Source organism: Bufo bufo, chromosome 3 (assembly GCF_905171765.1).
Source record: "Bufo bufo chromosome 3, aBufBuf1.1, whole genome shotgun sequence".
Classification (NCBI taxonomy): domain Eukaryota; kingdom Metazoa; phylum Chordata; class Amphibia; order Anura; family Bufonidae; genus Bufo; species Bufo bufo.
The window spans coordinates 446,561,659-446,579,894 of record NC_053391.1 but is presented as its reverse complement, the minus strand read 5'-3'; positions in this window follow the sequence as shown (position 1 = coordinate 446,579,894).

Genomic DNA, 18,236 nt, shown 5'->3' with positions numbered 1-18,236 from the left:
GTTATCGATTTTATTGTGATGTTTTATTGTTGATGTCCTCGATTTTTATGTTATATTCAATATTTTATTGTGCCTAGTACCCTTCACTATAGGGTAGCACTTAGTATATCTAATAAACTCAGTATTGGTCCAGATATCAGAGAGTGCCCAGTGCATTTTTGTTTATATAACCAGTAATCAGTGTTGTCTAAAATGCGTATAACGTGCAGGTCGCTGGAAAGGCAGCCTAAAATGAAGTCAGCCATGTGTGCCAGAGTACCAACAGGCAAGACTTCCCTGTCGTCATCAGGAGGATCACTCTCAATCTCCTCATCCTCTTCTGCCCACCCACGCTAAACAGATGGAATTAAACTTCCATGGGTACTACTCTCTGTAGCGGAGGCAACCGTCTCCTGCTCCTCCACCTCTTCATAGTCCAATTCGCACTGAGAAGACAAACTGAGGGTGGTCTGGCTATCACCCTGTGTAATGTCTTCCCCCATTTCCACATGCAAAGCGTCGTCCTTAATTGTGAGCAGTGAGCGTTTGAGTAGACACAGAAGTGGGATGGTTACGCTGATAATAGCATTATCACCGCTCACCATCTGTGTTGATTCCTCAAAGATTCTTAAAACCTCACAGAGGTTAGACACCCATGCCCACTCCTCGCTTGTGAATAGCGGAAGCTGACTGGAAAGGCGATGACCATGTTGCAGCTGGTATTCCACTACTGCCCTCTGCTGCTCACAAAGCCTGGCCAATATGTGGAACGTCTACTTCCAGCGCGTGTCACGTCGCACAACAGTCGGTGAGCTGGAAAATTTCAAGCGCTGCTGCAGCGTTGACAGACCGGTGGGAATGTGCACACACACGGCGCACCTTCACCAGTAGCTCAGGCAAATTGGGGTAGGTTTCGAGAAACAGCTGAACCACTAAGTTTAAGACGTGGGCTAGGCATGGGATGTGTCTGAGCTCCAAAGCCGCCATTAAGTTACGGCCATTATCAGACACAACCATGCCTGGTTATAGGTTGAGTGGCGAGAGCCACATCCCAGTCTGGTCTCTTATACCCTGCCACAGCTCTGCGGCGGTGTGCTGTTTGTCCCCTAAGCATATCAGCTTCAGCACGGCCTGTAGCTGCTTCCCCACTGCAGTGCTACACTGCTTCCAGCTACCGACTGATGACTGACTGGTGCTGCATGAGGATAATTCCGAGGTGGAAGTGGAGGAGGAGAAGTGGGGGTTGGAGCCACTAACGTAGGTGCTGGAGGAAACCCTGATTGACGTAGGGCCCGCAATCCTTGGCGTCGGTAGCACCTGTGCCATCCCAGGGTACGACTCGCTCCCGGCCTCCACAACATTCACCCAGTGTGCCGTCAGGGAAATGTAGCGTCCCTGGCCGAATGCACTTGTCCATGTGTCCGTGGTTAAGTGGACCTTCCCAGTAACTGCGTTGGTCAGGGCACGTGTGATGTTATGGGACACATTTTGGTGTAAGGCAGGCACATCAGGCTGCGGAAGGCCTCAGTGTCCACAAGCCTAAATGGCAACATTTTCAGGGCCAGTAATTTGGAAAGCTGCACATTTAGTGCTATGGTCTGTGGGTGGGTGACTGGGTATTTGCGCTTGCATTCAAATGCCTGGGGTAAGGACATTTGGACGCTGCGCTGGGACACGGAAGTGGATGTGGTCGCTGATGGTGCTTGCGAAGGTCCAGGTGCAGGGCGGGAGGCATCAGGCCCTGCGTCTTGGACAGGATATTGGCCAGCACGTAATACCAGGGAAGAGGAGACAGTGGTGTGACCCGCAGACACAGATTGTGGACCTAGGCATTCGGCCAACCTATTACGGTGCTTTGATGCCATGTGGCGGATCATGCTGGTGGTGAGGTTGCTAGTGTTCACGCCCCCTGCTCATTTTTGTATGGCACAGGTTGCAAATTACAATTCTTTTGTCGTCTGCACTTTCCTCAAAAAAGCGCCAGACTGCCGAACACCTACCCCTTGGCAAGCAAGATTTCCGCAAGGGGGTGCTCCGTGGAACAGTTTCGGGGAAAACAGGCCCGCCTTCTCCCTTTTGCCACCCCACTGCCTCTTCCAGACTGTTGCGGTGCTGCAGATTCCTCCCCCTCTGTACTGCTGTCCTCGCTTGGTTTTCCACCTTCCCAAGTTGGGTCAGTGACTTCATCGTCCACCACCTCCTCTTCCACTTTCTCACTCTGCTCATCCTCCTTACTTGTTGACCTAACCACAACCTCAGTGATTGACAACTGTGTCTCATCCTCTTCCTCAACCTCTTGAGACAGTAATTGCTAACAGTAATTGCCGTTCCCCACCGTCATCTTCTTGTGACTGTGGATGCTCAAGAGTTTGGGAATCAGGGCACAAGATCTGTCCCTCTTCAAGCGTGCTTGGCGAGAGGGCCAAATCAAGGAATGGCGAGGAAAAGAGGTCCTCGGAATATCCGAATGTGGGATCACTTGTTTGGCCAGACTCTCCATGGTGGGAGGAAGGAGTATCAAGACTGGACTTGGTGGAAGACAGGGTGGTGCTTAACCGACTGGAAGCATTATCTGCTGCAATCCAACCGACCACCTGGTCGCACTGGTCTGACTTCAAGAGTGGTGTCCTGCGCCGCCCTGCAAACTGGATGTCACTGATATTTTAGGGATGCGCACACTTTACAAAGGAGATGTGGTGCAGATAATTTAACTATCCGCAGCGGCCTATTAGACGCTATTTAGCACAGGATGCGCTAAAAATATATATTGCTGCTGTCACACACAATAGTCCTTAACCCCTTAAGGACTTAGGTCGTACCGTTACGCCATGTTTGCCGAGTCCTTAAGGACCCAGGACGTACCGATACGTCCTAACTTTAAAACTACATTGCGGCGCAGCAGGGGTTAATTGGAATTCAGCGGGCATCCTGTCACAACGCCGGGGGGTCATGTGACCCCCCCCGCATCGGCAATTGCAGCAAACCGCAGGTCAGTTCAGACCTGCGGTTTGCGGCGGCGATCGGGTCCCCATGCGGCTGTAGGGGGGACATGATGGCTTGGAAGGCAGCGCGATGCCTTCCTTAGGCATCAGCGCTGCCTTCCGGTGTTCTAGGGGTGCATTTAAATGGGAAATGGAAAATCTGCCAAAAAAGTGAAATTTTGAAATTGTATCTCTATTTTCCATTAATTCTTGTGGAACACCTAAAGGGTTAACAAAGTTTGTAAAATCAGTTTTGAATACCTTGAGGGGTGTAGTTTATAGAATGGGGTCATTTTTGGGTGGTTTCTATTATGTAAGCCTCGCAAAGTGACTTCAGACCTGAACTGGTCCCTAAAAATTGGGTTTTTGAAAATTTCTGAAAAATTTCAAGATTTGCTTTTAAACTTCTAAGCCTTGTAACATCCCCAAAAAATAAAATATCATTCCCAAAAGGATCTATGTATTATAGAAGTAGAGAAATTGAAACTTGGAAATTAGCATTTTTTTTTACAAATTTCTGGTAAATTTGGTATTTTTTTTTATAAATAAATAAAATAAAAATTTACTTCATTTTACCAGTGTCGTGAAGTACAATATGTGACGAAAAAACAGTCTCAGAATGGCCTGGATAAGTCAAAGCGTTTTAAAGTTGCTCAACTCACACAAAACATAACCCGAAAAATCAACAGACAACCCTGGCACACTAGTCTGACCAAAAAACTGAGACAAGCTTTGAGGGCTGCTGAGAGGCAATGGAAGAAATCCCATTCTAAGGAACACTTCACCACATACAAACAATCCCTCCTCATTTTGCAATCCTTACTTGATGCTGCAAAACAGGCCAACTTCTCATCTATCATATCTTCCCTGTCTCCAAGCCCTAAACAACTTTTTAACACTTTTAACTCTCTTCTCCTTTTCCCAGCGTCTCGACCCTCTACTATCATCTCAGCTGAAGACTTTGCCACACACTTTAAACAAAAGATCGAGAACATCAGAGAAAGCTTCAACGCATAGTTCCCACAGACCCTTTACACAACTACTCAGTCCTCTTCTCCCAACAGAAGGAAAACTTTTAACCCGACTCTCCAGATCATATCTCACCACCTGTGCACTTGACCTGATCCCAACCCACCTCACCTCAGAACTGTGTTTATGCCAGCTCTATCCTATCCAAGCCCTTTTCACCACCTGCTGCCTCCAACTCAAAAATATCTCCCGCATCCGCGCATTCCTCAACCAGGAGTCTGCAAAACTGCTTGTACATGCCCTCATCATCTCCCACCTAGACTACTGTAACATCCTCCTATGTGGCCTTCCATTTACCACTCTCGCACCCCTCTAATCTATCCTCAACATTGCTGCCCAACTAATCCACCTCTCACCCCGTTACTCCTCTGCCAATCCTTTCACTGGCTCCCCATTGCCCAGCAAATTCAGTTTAAAATACTAATAAATACATATAAGGCGTCCACAACTTACATCTCTGAGCTACTTTCCCGATACATCCCCACACGTAATCTACGAACCTCACAAGACCTCCTTCTCTCCTTTCATCACCGCTTCCCACAATCGCCTCCAAGATTTCTCCCGTGCATCCCCTATACTCTGGAACTCGCTACCACAACATATCAGACTCTCACTATCAGAAACCTGAAAACCCACCTTTTTAGACAAGCCTACAACCAGTGACCCTGCTGATACTATACCGCCAGGACCAGCTTTACCCTCACCTTGTGTCCTTCCTCGGTACCTTGTAGACGGTAAGACCTCATGGGCAGGGCCCTCTCTTCCTCTGTATAAGTTGGTAATTCGTCTTGTTCGTGCTTATTGCAATTGTCTGTATTATGTATGTATAGCCCTTTTCACATGTACAGCGCCATAGAATAAATGGCGCTTTAATAATGAGTTCATATCTTCATTTATGTATGTAGGAAGCACGATTTTTTTAAAGCCTGAATCTCCTCATGATAATTTGACATGAAGTATTCAGTGTAATCCTTTAAGCTAAACCTCATAACCTCCCTGCAGTTTACAATTCAGGACTTGGTAAATTGCATTCTTTACATGGCTGTTTGGAATTACAGCGAATGTACTGATAAATCTTGTTTTAGAAGACTATTAGTAGATTTTCTAATCTTCATTGTTAATCCATATATGAAAATGAAAGGGTATTCGGAATCAAGACTGTTAATTTTTTTTACTATACTAAGTGTATTTATGTTAAAAATAAAAAGAAAAATTGTAAAAGTGCTTTATACCATATACAAATCAATTGGTGCTTGTTAACCCCCTTCCCAACCCTCATCATAAATTACGGCAGACTGATGGGGTGGGTACAGGAGTTGTGCTTGCCCAATCAGGTCAGGGGCCTGGCTGTTAATGACAGCCAGGCCCCTGCTGTAACTGCAGGCATTAGTGAAAACTCTGATTCTTGCAGTTTAACCCCTTAGATGCAAAAGTCACTACTGACCTCCGAATCTAAGTTTACATTGGCATTGGCTCCCCACAATGTGATCACGGGGTGCTGATGGCTGCTATGACAGCCCATGACCTTACAAAGGCCTCGGACCTCCTACAGAAGCATTCTGGGTCTCATAGGCAAACTGTCACTGTATGAAACTGACAGTTACAATGCATTACAATACTTCAACAAGCAGCGTTTTTGTGTACGTCATGGCATACTGATCAAGACGGATCCGGCATGAAACACAGTGCATGTCAATAGTGCCGGATCAGTGTTTTCGGACACAAAAGAAAACGGATCCAGGCGCCCATTGATTTACAATGGTTTTAGTCCTGGATCCATCTTGGTCATTGTAGAGATAATACAGCTGGATTCGTTCATAATGGATGCAGCCGGTTGTATTATCAGTAACGGAAGCGTTTCTGCTGATCCAAGATGGATCCAGCAAAAATGCAGATGTGAAAGTAGCCTAAGGGTGCGTTCACATGACGCTTTATGTCTCAGTTTGACGTACGGTATACGTTAGGGGAAAAAAAGGATGCAAAAAACGCAGCACACTATATTCTTGTATCCTGCACAGTCTGGTAAAAAAAAAAGTATACTTTTTTTTTTTTTACAATCGAACTCTATGGTGACACTGCTCCTGCTCTGAAGATAACCAGTCTCTACCTCTTGAACATAAGACTGGACAGTGATTGGCAGAGTGTTCACCTTTCTTACGATGAGAGGGACCAGGAAGTAGCCCGGCGGGGGATCGGGAAATGCCTGAATGGAACGGTAAGTGGGTATGACTTATTTTTTAACCGAGTCCGTGTTGAGCCAGACATGTCCTATTCAGACAGCGAAATTATCCATTTTATTGTTTCGATTCCACACCAACATTGCATCGGCAGCCGTGTGGTGTCTGTTTTCCATTGTTTGCAATCGGAGGCAGCACTGCCTTTTCACAGCAGTTTAAAGCCGCGACCGCGTCAACAACGGACGGGTCCCTTTATAGCGCTGATAAGCGAGTTAGATCAAAGCATAGCATTGTGGATGTGCGATCCAGTTCTGTCTCTCCCCCCCTGGCATATTAATGGTCTATCTTTTTCTTTACTGGTATCAGCACTCCTCCCATTCGGCACAGGTGGTTTTAATCACACAAGTCTGCATATAGTGGTCATTGACCTGTAGCTCCTGATAGCAATGGACATGTTGTGTTAGACAACTGTTCACATGGTGCAGTACTGCGTGGTGGCCTTTGTTTTTGTGGTGCTGTTCTGGTGGGACCCAGTGCCATTGGTGGCATTGTCAGACAGCAGGTTGCTGTTTGACTCCTGGGTCCCGCCGCCTACCCGGGCAGTGCCGCTTTGTCGCCGCACTGCGCTGCGCCTTTTTGTCAGAGTAGGTCCCACTCAAAGAGGTGACCTTGGCGTGGTGAGTGGGCTTATGCCTTTTGATCAAAATGTACACTAATGCCTCTTGTACAGCATGCAGTATGGGGGGCTGTACACTTCAATATAGCGCTGATAAGCGAGTTAGATCAAAGCATAGCATTGTGGATGTGCAATCCAGTTCTGTCTCTCCCCCCCTGGCCTTGTTGTTGTGGTGTCCAGACCAACATTGCTGGAGGCTGCAGCCGGAGTATGCTTGCAGTTTAGCTCCATTCAATGGGTCTGTGGTGTTCAAAGTGAAAAACTTCTGCCATGGAATATACTGTGGATTTTAACAGAATCAAAATCTGCCATATGAACATATCCTTAGTTAGGACTGTAGCTATAAGCCCTAGATCCATGGAGCACAGGCAGCTGAGACGTGTGTACGTATACAGATTGGCAGAGGGAAGGGGTTAATTACTATAACAGAAATCACTGATCACATGGAATATACACCTTAGAGCTCGTTCACACGAACGTGTGAAGCCCGTGCCCCTGCTGTGGACCGCAATTTGCTTCAGGTGAGCCATGTTTGCTTCAGGTGAGCTGCTATGACATTACAACACTTCCTTGAGGTGAGCTGCTGTAATGTCACAACTGTGTTCCCATCAGGTAACTCCTGGAACAAATGTTTCCATAAAGTAAGCTGCCATATATGACAAGTGGGTTTCTGGGGGATAAGCTATGGTGACATCACAAGAAGAATATAGAGCAGGTAAGCTGATGTGACATCATAGGCTTGTTTCTGTCAGGTGAACTGCTGTGACATCACAAAAGGATTTACATCAGATAAGCGTCTGTGACATCACAACTGTATTTCTGTCAGGTGACATCCCAAAAGGATTTACATCAGGGAAGTAATACCACTGGTGGGTTTCTGTGAGCGGGGGAAGACTGGGAACTTTAAGTGGCGCAGGAAATAAACTAGAAGTGGCCCCATATTGTAGGCGGGTCCAAATTGACAGAAGGTGGAGCAACACAAGTAGGCAGGGCCTGCAATACTGTAGTGCAGCACAATATACCGCCCCAGCAGAACCAAATACCACAGTGCAGCACAATATACTGCTCCAGCAGAAACAAATACCACAGTGCAGCACAATATACCGCCCCAGCAGAAACAAATACCACAGTGCAGCACAATATACCGCCCCAGCAGAACCAAATACCACAGTGCAGCACAATATACCGCCCCAGCAGATACAAATACCACAGTGCAACACAATATACTGTCCCAGCAGAAACAAATACCACAGTGCAGCACAATATACCGCCCCAGCAGAAACAAATACCACAGTGCAGCACAATATACCGCCCCAGCAGAACCAGATACCACAGTGCAGCACAATATACTGTCCCAGCAGAAACAAATACCACAGTGCAGCACAATATACCGCCCCAGCAGAACCAAATACCACAGTGCAGCACAATATACTGCCCCAGCAGAAACAAATACCACAGTGCAGCACAATATACCGCCCCAGCAGAAACAAATACCACAGTGCAGCACAATGTACCGCCCCAGCAGATACAAATACCACCCCTTCCCCGGGCAATAGGAGATTATGGGCCCCTGTCTCCCCGCCCAGTCGCCCACCCTCAAGCCACACCCACGCACAGCCCTACCTATATATCGCGCCCATACCTCTTACATCCAGTGACGTCTCCTTTGATGTACAGTAGATGTTCTCTTTCTTCATCTTCTCCATTCAGACCGGACCACCATGATGATTTCTTTCAGCCATCTCTCATCTCTGCAGAGTTTGACAGACAGACAGACATCTTAGTTTCCTACCCCCATCAGACCCCCAGTCAGCCCCCATCAGACCTCAGATCAGCCCAAAGACGCCCAGTCAGCCCCCATCAGCCCAAAGACCCCCATCCGACCCCCAGTCAGCCCCCAACAGACCTCAGATCAGCCCAAAGACCCCCAGTCAGCCCCCATCAGACCTCATATCAGCCCAAAGACCCCCAATTAGCCCCCATCAGACCTCAGATCAGCCCAAAGACGCCCAGTCAGCCCCCATCAGACCTCAGATCAGCCCAAAGACCCCCAGTCAGGCCCCATCAGACCTCAGATCAGCCCAAAGACCCCCATTAGACCTCAGATCAGCCCAGACCCCCAGTCAGCCCCCATCAGACCTCAGATCAGCCCAAAGACCCCCATCAGACCCCCAGTCAACCCCCATCAGACCTCAGAGCCGCAAAAAAGACCCCCACTCAGCCCCCCATGCCCATCAGACCTCAGATCAGCCTAAAGACCCCCCAACTCAGCCACCAGATCATCAGCCCAAAGACCCCCCCATCAGCCACCAGATCAATCATTAGCCGAAAGACCCCTCGGATCAGCATCAGCCCAGGCCCCAAAAGACCCCAATCCCATCAATAAATTCAGCCCCCCCCTCCCCAACTGGGCTGGCCATCGCAGGCCAGGGCCCCCACTACTCGGCCAGCTCAAACCCCCCCCCCCCGTCATCTGCCAGGGCCAGGGGGGCCCCCTCCCTACTCCAGTCAGTGCGGCTTTTTCCTTACTTACCGGCTGCTGCGGCGCGCTGCACTAGGGGAAGTGAACTGTGCTGTCTCCTCGGCTCGGCGGTCCTCGCTATCCGTCTCTCTCCCGTCTGCTGCGTGAGTTCAGGCAGGCGCTCGAGACCTGCCGCAGGAGTTCACAGGTCTCGCGGGACTGACGCCAACGCCGTGCTCTCTCCTGCCCGGGCCCGGTGCTGACGGCTGACCGCAAGACAGATTAGCGCAGGGGCCAGGGGTCCGCAGGCGGTCGGGCCCCCTGGGGTGTCGGGCCCGGTCGCAACTGCGACCCCTATATGTACGCCACTGAGTACAGCACAATATACCGCCCCAGCAGAACCAAAGACCACAGTCCAGCACAATATACTGCCCCAGCAGAAACAAATACCACAGTGCAGCACAATATACTGCCCCAGCAGAAACAAATACCACTGTGCAGCACAATATACCGCCCCAGCAGAAACAAATACCACAGTGCAGCACAATATACCGCCCCAGCAGAAACAAATAACACAGTGCAGCACAATAAACCGCCCCAGCAGAACCAAATGCCACAGTGCAGCACAATATACCGCCCCAGCAGAACCAGATACCACAGTGCAGCACAATATACTGCCCCAGCAGAACTAAATTCCACAGTGCAGCACAATATACCGCCCCAGCAGAACCAGATACTACAGTGCAGCAAAATATACTGCCCCAGCAGAATTAAATACCACAGTGCAGCACAATATACTGACCCAGCAGAACCAGATACCACAGTGCAACACAATATACTGACCCAGCAGAACTAGATACCACAGTGCAGCACAATATACTGCCCCGGCAGAACCAGATACCACAGTGCAGCACAATATACTGCCCCAGCAGAACCAAATACCACAGTGCAGCACAATATACTGCCCCGGCAGAACCAGATACCACAGTGCAGCACAATATACTGCCCCAGCAGAACCAGATACACAGTGCAGCACAATATACTGCCCCAGCAGAACCAGATACACAGAGCAGCACAATATACCGCCCCAACAGAACCAGATACACAGTGCAGCACAATATACCCCCCCAGCAGAACCAAATACCACAGTGCAGCACAATATACTGCCCCAGCAGAACCAGATACCACAGTGCAGCACAATATACCGCCCCAGCAGAACCAGATACCACAGTGCAGCACAATATACCGCCCCAGCAGAACCAGATACCACAGTGCAGCACAATATACTGCCCCAGCAGAACCAGATACCACAGTGCAGCACAATATACCGCCCCAGCAGAAACAAATACCACAGTGCAGCACAATATACCCCCCAGCAGAAACAAATACCACAGTGCAGCACAATATACTGCCCCAGCAGAACCAGATACCACAGTGCAGCACAATATACCGCCCCAGCAGAACCAGATACCACAGTGCAGCACAATATAATGCCCCAGCAGAACCAGATACCACAGTGCAGCACAATATACCGCCCCAGCAGAAACAAATACCACAGTGCAGCACAATATACTGCCCCAGCAGAACCAGATACCACAGTGCAACACAATATACTGACCCAGCAGAACCAGATACCACAGTGCAGAACAATATACTGCCCCGGCAGAACCAGATACCACAGTGCAGCACAATATACTGCCCCAGCAGAACCAAATACCACAGTGCAGCTGTCGTCGCAAAATCTACGACACAACTTCTTCTTTTGTGTGGCTCCAAATCAGTTAGAATTATAAGTATGAGCTCATACAGCTTTCTCTAATGAGACCAATGCAGGCTGGTATCATGGAAAATATCTCATCCTTTATTTCAGTTACATACACTTATATAGGCAACATGAGGTAGACAAATGGGTGGTCCTAGATGCAAGTTTATTGGCTCTGTGACAAAAAGGGAGTAGTTTACTAACTTTATTCCTGAGTTGATTGGCACATTTGAAAAATAGCAACTTAACTCCTCCTTTCTTTTACTAATTGATCTTAGAACAAAGAGAATGTACATGAGGCACCTAATTGACATTTGCCATCTAGTGGAGACAAATGTGTACTACAGGAGAAGGTAAAATCTTGACTCTCACACAGCACAATATACTGACCCAGCAGAACCAGATACCACAGTGCAGCACAATATACTGCCCCGGCAGAACCAGATACCACAGTGCAGCACAATATACTGCCCCAGCAGAACCAGATACCAGATAAATACATAAAGGGAATCAACTCGGTAAAGGAAGAGAGCATATTTAAAAGAAGAAAAACTACCACAAGAGGACACAGTTTTAAATTAGAGGGGCAAAGGATTAAAAGTAATATAAGGAAGTATTACTTTACTGAGAGAGTAGTGGATGCATGGAATAGCCTTCCTGCAGAAGTGGTAGCTGCAAATACAGTGAAGGGGTTTAAGCATGCATGGGATAGGCATAAGGCCATCCTTTATATAAGATAGGGCCAGGGGCTATTCATAGTATTCAGTAGTTTGGGCAGACTAGATGGGCCAAATGGTTCTTATCTGCCGACACATTCTATGTTTCTATGTTTCTACACAGTGCAGCACAATATACTGCCCCAGCAGAACCAGATACACAGAGCAGCACAATATACTGCCCCAACAGAACCAGATACACAGTGCAGCACAATATACCGCCCCAGCAGAAACAAATACCACAGTGCAGCACAATATACTGCTCCAGCAGAACCAAATACCACAGTGCAGCACAATATACCGCCCCAGCAGATCCAGATACCACAGTGCAGCACAATATACCCCCCAGCAGAAACAAATACCACAGTGCAGCACAATATACCTCCCAGCACAACCAGATACCACAGGGCAGCACAATATACCGCCCCAGCAGAACCAGATACCACAGTGCAGCACAATATACCGCCCCAGCAGAACCAGATACCACAGTGCAGCACAATATACCGCCCCAGCAGAACCAAGTGTAGTGTCCCACTAGGTAGGCGTGGGCACTACACAAGGGTCAATTGGGTGACGTGTTACTCCTGCTCACAAGGGACAGTAATATTATATTTAATTATGCATTTAATGTATTTTTCTATGTGTTTTTATATGCAATGTTTCCCCTGTGTTATGCATAGCAGGCCTAATAGGGTGTAGTTAGGCATCCTAGACACAAGAGAGAGATAGGGAGCCCCTAGTATAAATGTTCAGGCCCAGACAGGGAGGGGTTAGGTCATAGTCAGGAGTCTGTGGAGACAGAAGTGAGAAGGCACCAGCCCGAGATATGCTGAGAGCCTCCTCCTGACATGCAGCTAGATAGTCCTGGTTTCTAGTTGCACTAGGAGACTAGGAAGAGTACAGCCTGCCTGGAGACCAGTCATCCAGCCAACACAGATGAGATACCCCAGTAGTAGGAGTGCACCTCCTGGGAGAAATCTGCAGCCACCTTGCAAAGCCAGCAGTGAAGACAGCTAGGAAAAGAAGGTATTGTAACCTTAAGCAAGTGCCAATACTGGAGGAAGGATTTTATACCAAGGATTTAAGCCAGCAATTAGGCATCGGGGCCTTGGGATCCAGCCAACTAGAATAGCTGTGGGGATAGAGCAGCATTGCACTGCAAAGTATTAACTGTTTGCCCTCCAAGTATCTTGCAAGATTGAAACCTGCTGTGAAGTAAACCTGCTGTGCATTTGTATGATAAAGGACTGCATCATCTACTGCAACTGTATGTATAAAGTTGGACTGTTTCACCAAGTAAAGCAACGTTTGGTTTACCAACTGCGTACTCTATTAATCCTCCTACAAATCGGTGTGCCACCGTTACAGGCACTGGCGTCACGATCCTTAACCCCTTCAGGACCGGGCTCATTTTCACCTTAAGGACCAGGCCATTTTTTGGAAATCTGACCAGTGTCACTTTAAGTGCTAATAACTTTAAAACGCTTTGACTTATCCAGGCCATTCTGAGATTGTTTTTTCGTCACATATTGTACTTCATGACACTGGTAAAATGAAGTCAAAAAAATTATTTTTTTTGCACAAAAAAATACCTAATTTACCAAAAATTTGGAAAAATTTGCAAATTTCAAAGTTTCAGTTTCTCTACTTCTGTAATACATAGTAATACCCCAAAAAATTGTGATGACTTTACATTCCCCATATGTCTACTTCATGCTTGAATTGTTTTGGGAATGATATTTTATTTTTTGGGGATGTTATAAGGCTTAGAAGTTTAGAAGCAAATCTTGAAATTTTTCCGAAATTTTCAAAAACTCAATTTTTAGGGACCAGTTCAGGTCTGAAGTCACTTTGCGAGGCTTACATAATAGAAACCACCCAAAAATGACCCCATCTAAGAAACTACTCCCCTCAAGGTATTCAAAACTGATTTTGCATACATTGTTAACCCTTTAGGTGTTGCACAAGAGTTATTGGCAAATGGGGAGGAAATTTGAGAATTTCATTTTTTTGTCTAATTTTTCATTTTAACCCATTTTTTCCACTAACAAAGCAAGGGTTAACAGCCAAACAAGACTGTATCTTTATTGCCCTGACTCTGCCGTTTACAGAAACACCCAATATGTGGCCGTAAACTACTGTACGGCCACACAGCGGGGCGTAGAGTGAAAGGTGCGCCGTTTGGTTTTTGGAAGGCTGATTTTTATGGACTGGTTTATTTACACCATGTCCCATTTGAAGCCCCCTGATGCACCCCTAGAGTAGAAACTCCATAAAAGTGACCCCATCTAAGAAACTACACCCCTCAAGGTATTCAAAACTGATTTTACATACGTCATTAACCCTTTAGGTGTTGCACAAGAGTTATTGGCAAATGGAGATGAAATTTGAGAATTTCATTTTTTTTGCCTAATTTTCAATTTTAACCCATTTTTGCCACTAACAAAGCAAGGGTTAACAGCCAAACAAGACTGTATCTTTATTGCCCTGACTCTGATGTTCACAGAAACACCCCATATGTGGCCGTAAACTACTGTATGGTCACACAGCGGGGCGTAGAGTGAAAGGTGCGCCGTATGGTTTCTGGAGGGCTAATTTTGCTGGACTGTTTTTTTGACACCATGTCCCATTTGAAGCCCCCCTGATGCACCCCTAGAGTAGAAACTCCATAAAAGTGACCCCATCTAAGAAACTACACCCCTCAAGGTATTCAAAACTGATTTTACAAACTTTGTTAACCCTTTAGGTGTTGCACAAGATTTAATGGAAAATAGAGACACAATTTCAAAATTTCACATTTTTGGCAGATTTTCCATTTTAATATTTTTTTTACAGTTACAAAGCAAGGGTTAACAGCCAAACAAAACTCATTATTTATGGCCCTGATTCTGTAGTTTACAGAAGCACCCCATATGTGGTCGTAAACCGCTGTACGGGCACACGGCAGGGCGCAGAAGGAAAGGAATGCCATACGGTTTTTGGAAGGCAGGTTTTGCTGGACTGTTTTTTTTGACACCATGTCCCATTTGAAGCCCCCCTGATGCACCCCTAGAGTAGAAACTCCATAAAAGTGACGCCATCTAAGAAACTACACCCCTCAAGGTATTCAAAACTGATTTTACAAATGCTGTTAACCCTTTAGGTGTTCCACAAGAATAAATGGAAAATAGAGATTAAATTTCAAAATTTCACTTTTTCGGCAGATTTTCCATTTTAATATTTTTTTTCCAGTAACAAAGCAAGGGTTAACAGCCAAACAAAACTCTTGATTTATGGCCCTGATTCTGTAGTTTACAGAAACACCCCATATGTGGTCGTAAACTGCTGTATGGGCACGCGGCAGGGTGCAGAAGGAAAGGAATGCCATATGGTTTCTGGAAGGCAGATTTTGCTGGATTGTTTTTAGACACCATGTCCCATTTAAAGCCCCCTGATGCACCCCTAGAGTAGAAACTCCAAAAAAGTGGCCCCATTTTGGAAACTACGGGATACGGTGGAAGTTTTGTTGGTACTAGTTTAGGGAACATATGATTTTTGGTTGCTCTATATTACACTTTTTTGTGAGGCAAAGTAACAAAAAATAGAAATTCAGAAATTTCATCTCCATTTGCCATTAACTCTTGTGGAACACTTAAAGGGTTAACAAAGTTTGTAAAATCAGTTTTGAATACCTTGAGGGGTGTAGTTTCCAAAATGGGGTCATTTTTGGGAGTTTATACTCTAGGGGTGCATCGGGGGGGCTTCAAATGGGACATGGTGTCAAAAAACCAGTCCAGCAAAAACTGCCTTCCAAAAACCATATGGCGCTCCTTTCCTTCTGCGCCCTGCCGTGTGGCCATACAGCAGTTTACGACCACATATGGGGCATTTCTATAAACTAAAGAATCAGGGCAATAAATATTGAGTTTTGTTTGGCTGTTAACCCTTGCTTTGTTATGGGAAAAAATGAATTAAAATGGAAAATTTGCCAAAAAATAGCTGTTTTGGCACTGTTTTTATTTTTTAATATTTACAACGTTCATCTGACAGGTTAGATCATGTGCTATTTTTATAGAGCAGGTTCTTATGGACGTGACGATACCTAATATGTATACTTTTTTATTTATTTAGGTTTTACACAATAATATCATTTTTGACACAAAAAAAAAACATGTTTTAGTGTCTCCATAGTCTGAGAGCCATTGTTTTTTCAGTTTTTTGGCGATTGTCTCAGGTTGGGTATCATTTTTGCGGGATGAGATGACGGTTAGATTGGTACTATTTTGGGGTGCACATGACTTTTTGATCGCTTGCTATTACACTTTTTGTGATGTAAGGTAACAAAAAAATAGCTTTTTTGACACCGTTTTTTTTTAATTTTTTTTACAGTGTCCACCTGAGGGGTTAGGTCATGTGGTATTTTTATAGATCAGGTTCTTACGGACATGGCAATACCTAATATGTCTACCTTTTTATAATTTATCAGGGTTTTACACAATAATATTTTTGAAACAAAAAAAAAATCATGTTTTAGTATCTCCATAGTCTGAGACCCATAGTTTTTTTATTTTTTGGGCTATTGTCTCATGTAAGGGCTCATTTTTTGCGGGATGAGGTGACGGTTTGATTGGTACTTTTTTGGCGTACATGCGACTTTTTTGATCACTTTTATTACCTTTTTTGGGAAGTAAGGTGGGCAAAATTTCAATTTCCTCATAGTTTTTATTTTTTTATTTTTATGGCGTTCACCGTGCGGGGAAAGTAACATGACCGTTTTATAGATCAGTTCGTTATGGACGCGGCGATACCTAATATGTGTAGTGTATTTTTTTTTATTTTTTTTTATTCAGTGATAAATGTGTTTTTTTGAAACTTTACTTTTTTCACTTTTTTTTTGACCCAGACCCACTTGGTTCTTGAAGATCCAGTGGGTCTGATGTCTGTATAATACAGTACAGAACAATATATATTGTTCTGTACTGTATTTTACACTTGTCTGAACAGATCTATGCTTTCAGCACAGATCTGTTCAGCACCATGGACAGCAGGGACCGCGGCGATCAGAAACCGCTACAAACCGCAGGTCTGAATTGACCTGCGGTTTGCAGCGATCGCCGACATGGGGGGGTCACAGGACCCCCCTCGGCATTGACCTAAGGTGCCCGGCTGTATGTGACAGCCGGGATCTCAGCGCTGTCACCATGTCTGCAGACATGGTGACAGTTTATGCCATGACGTGTATACTCATCATGGCGCGCTAAGTAGCAGTGCGCCATGACGAGTATACTCGTCATAGGTGGGGAATATTTTTACACTTTCTCCTTCTCTGATCGCTTCCCTGACAGGAATTGGGGCGATCAGAGAAGGAGAAGCACATAGTCCCTCCCTAACCCCCTCTTACCTGCCCCGATGCGCTGTGATTGGTCCCTCTGCAGTAATGGACCAATCACAGCGATCGCGGGCGGGTCAGAGCTCCAATACAGCTCCTGACGGCTTCTCTGGTTGCCTAGCAACCCCAGCACGCCGGCTTCACTGGAGCTTCAGCGCTTCGCTCCCTGCGCTGACAGTGAAAGCCGATCACGTACATGCACGTGGGAATGCGGTGAGGCACCACATTCCCCCACGTACATGTACGTGATGTTGCGTGAAGGGGTTAAAGGGACCTTACCTAAGGCACTCAAAACACCTACAACATCCAGGGCACCCCACACACCATCAGGCCTGGTCCCTAGCTACAGAGTGTGTCCCAGAGGAACTAGTGTCTGACTCTCCTTTCACTGTTGCATGCCTGCCCAGGGTTCTCCTCAGAAAAATTAGTAACCCTCGATTGCCCATACCGTGACCTCACTGTCGCTATACCCTGCAGGTCTGGCGTGCTGCACAAATACCACAGTGCAGCACAATATACTGCTCCAGCAGAACCAAATACCACAGTGCAGCACAATATACTGCTCCAGCAGAACCAAATACCACAGTGCAGCACAATATACTGCTCCAGCAGAACCAAATACCACAGTGCAGCACAATATACTGCCCCAGCAGAACCAAATACCACAGTGCAGCACAATATACTGCCCCAGCAGAACCATATACCACAGTGCAGCACAATATACCCCACAGCAGAACCAAATACCACAGTGCAGCACAATATACCACCCCAGCAGAACCAAATACCACACTGCAGCACAAAATACAGCCCCAGCAGAACCAAATACCACACTGCAGCACAAAATACAGCCCCAGCAGAACCAAATACCACAGTGCAGCACAATATACTGCTCCAGCAGAACCAGATACTACAGTGCAGCACAATATACCACCCCAGCAGAACCAAATACCACAGTGCAGAACAAAATACAGCCCCAACAGAACCAAATACCACAGTGCAGCACAATATACTGCTCCAGCAGAAACAAATACCACAGTGCAGCACAATATACTGCTCCAGCAGAACCAAATACCACAGTGCAGCACAA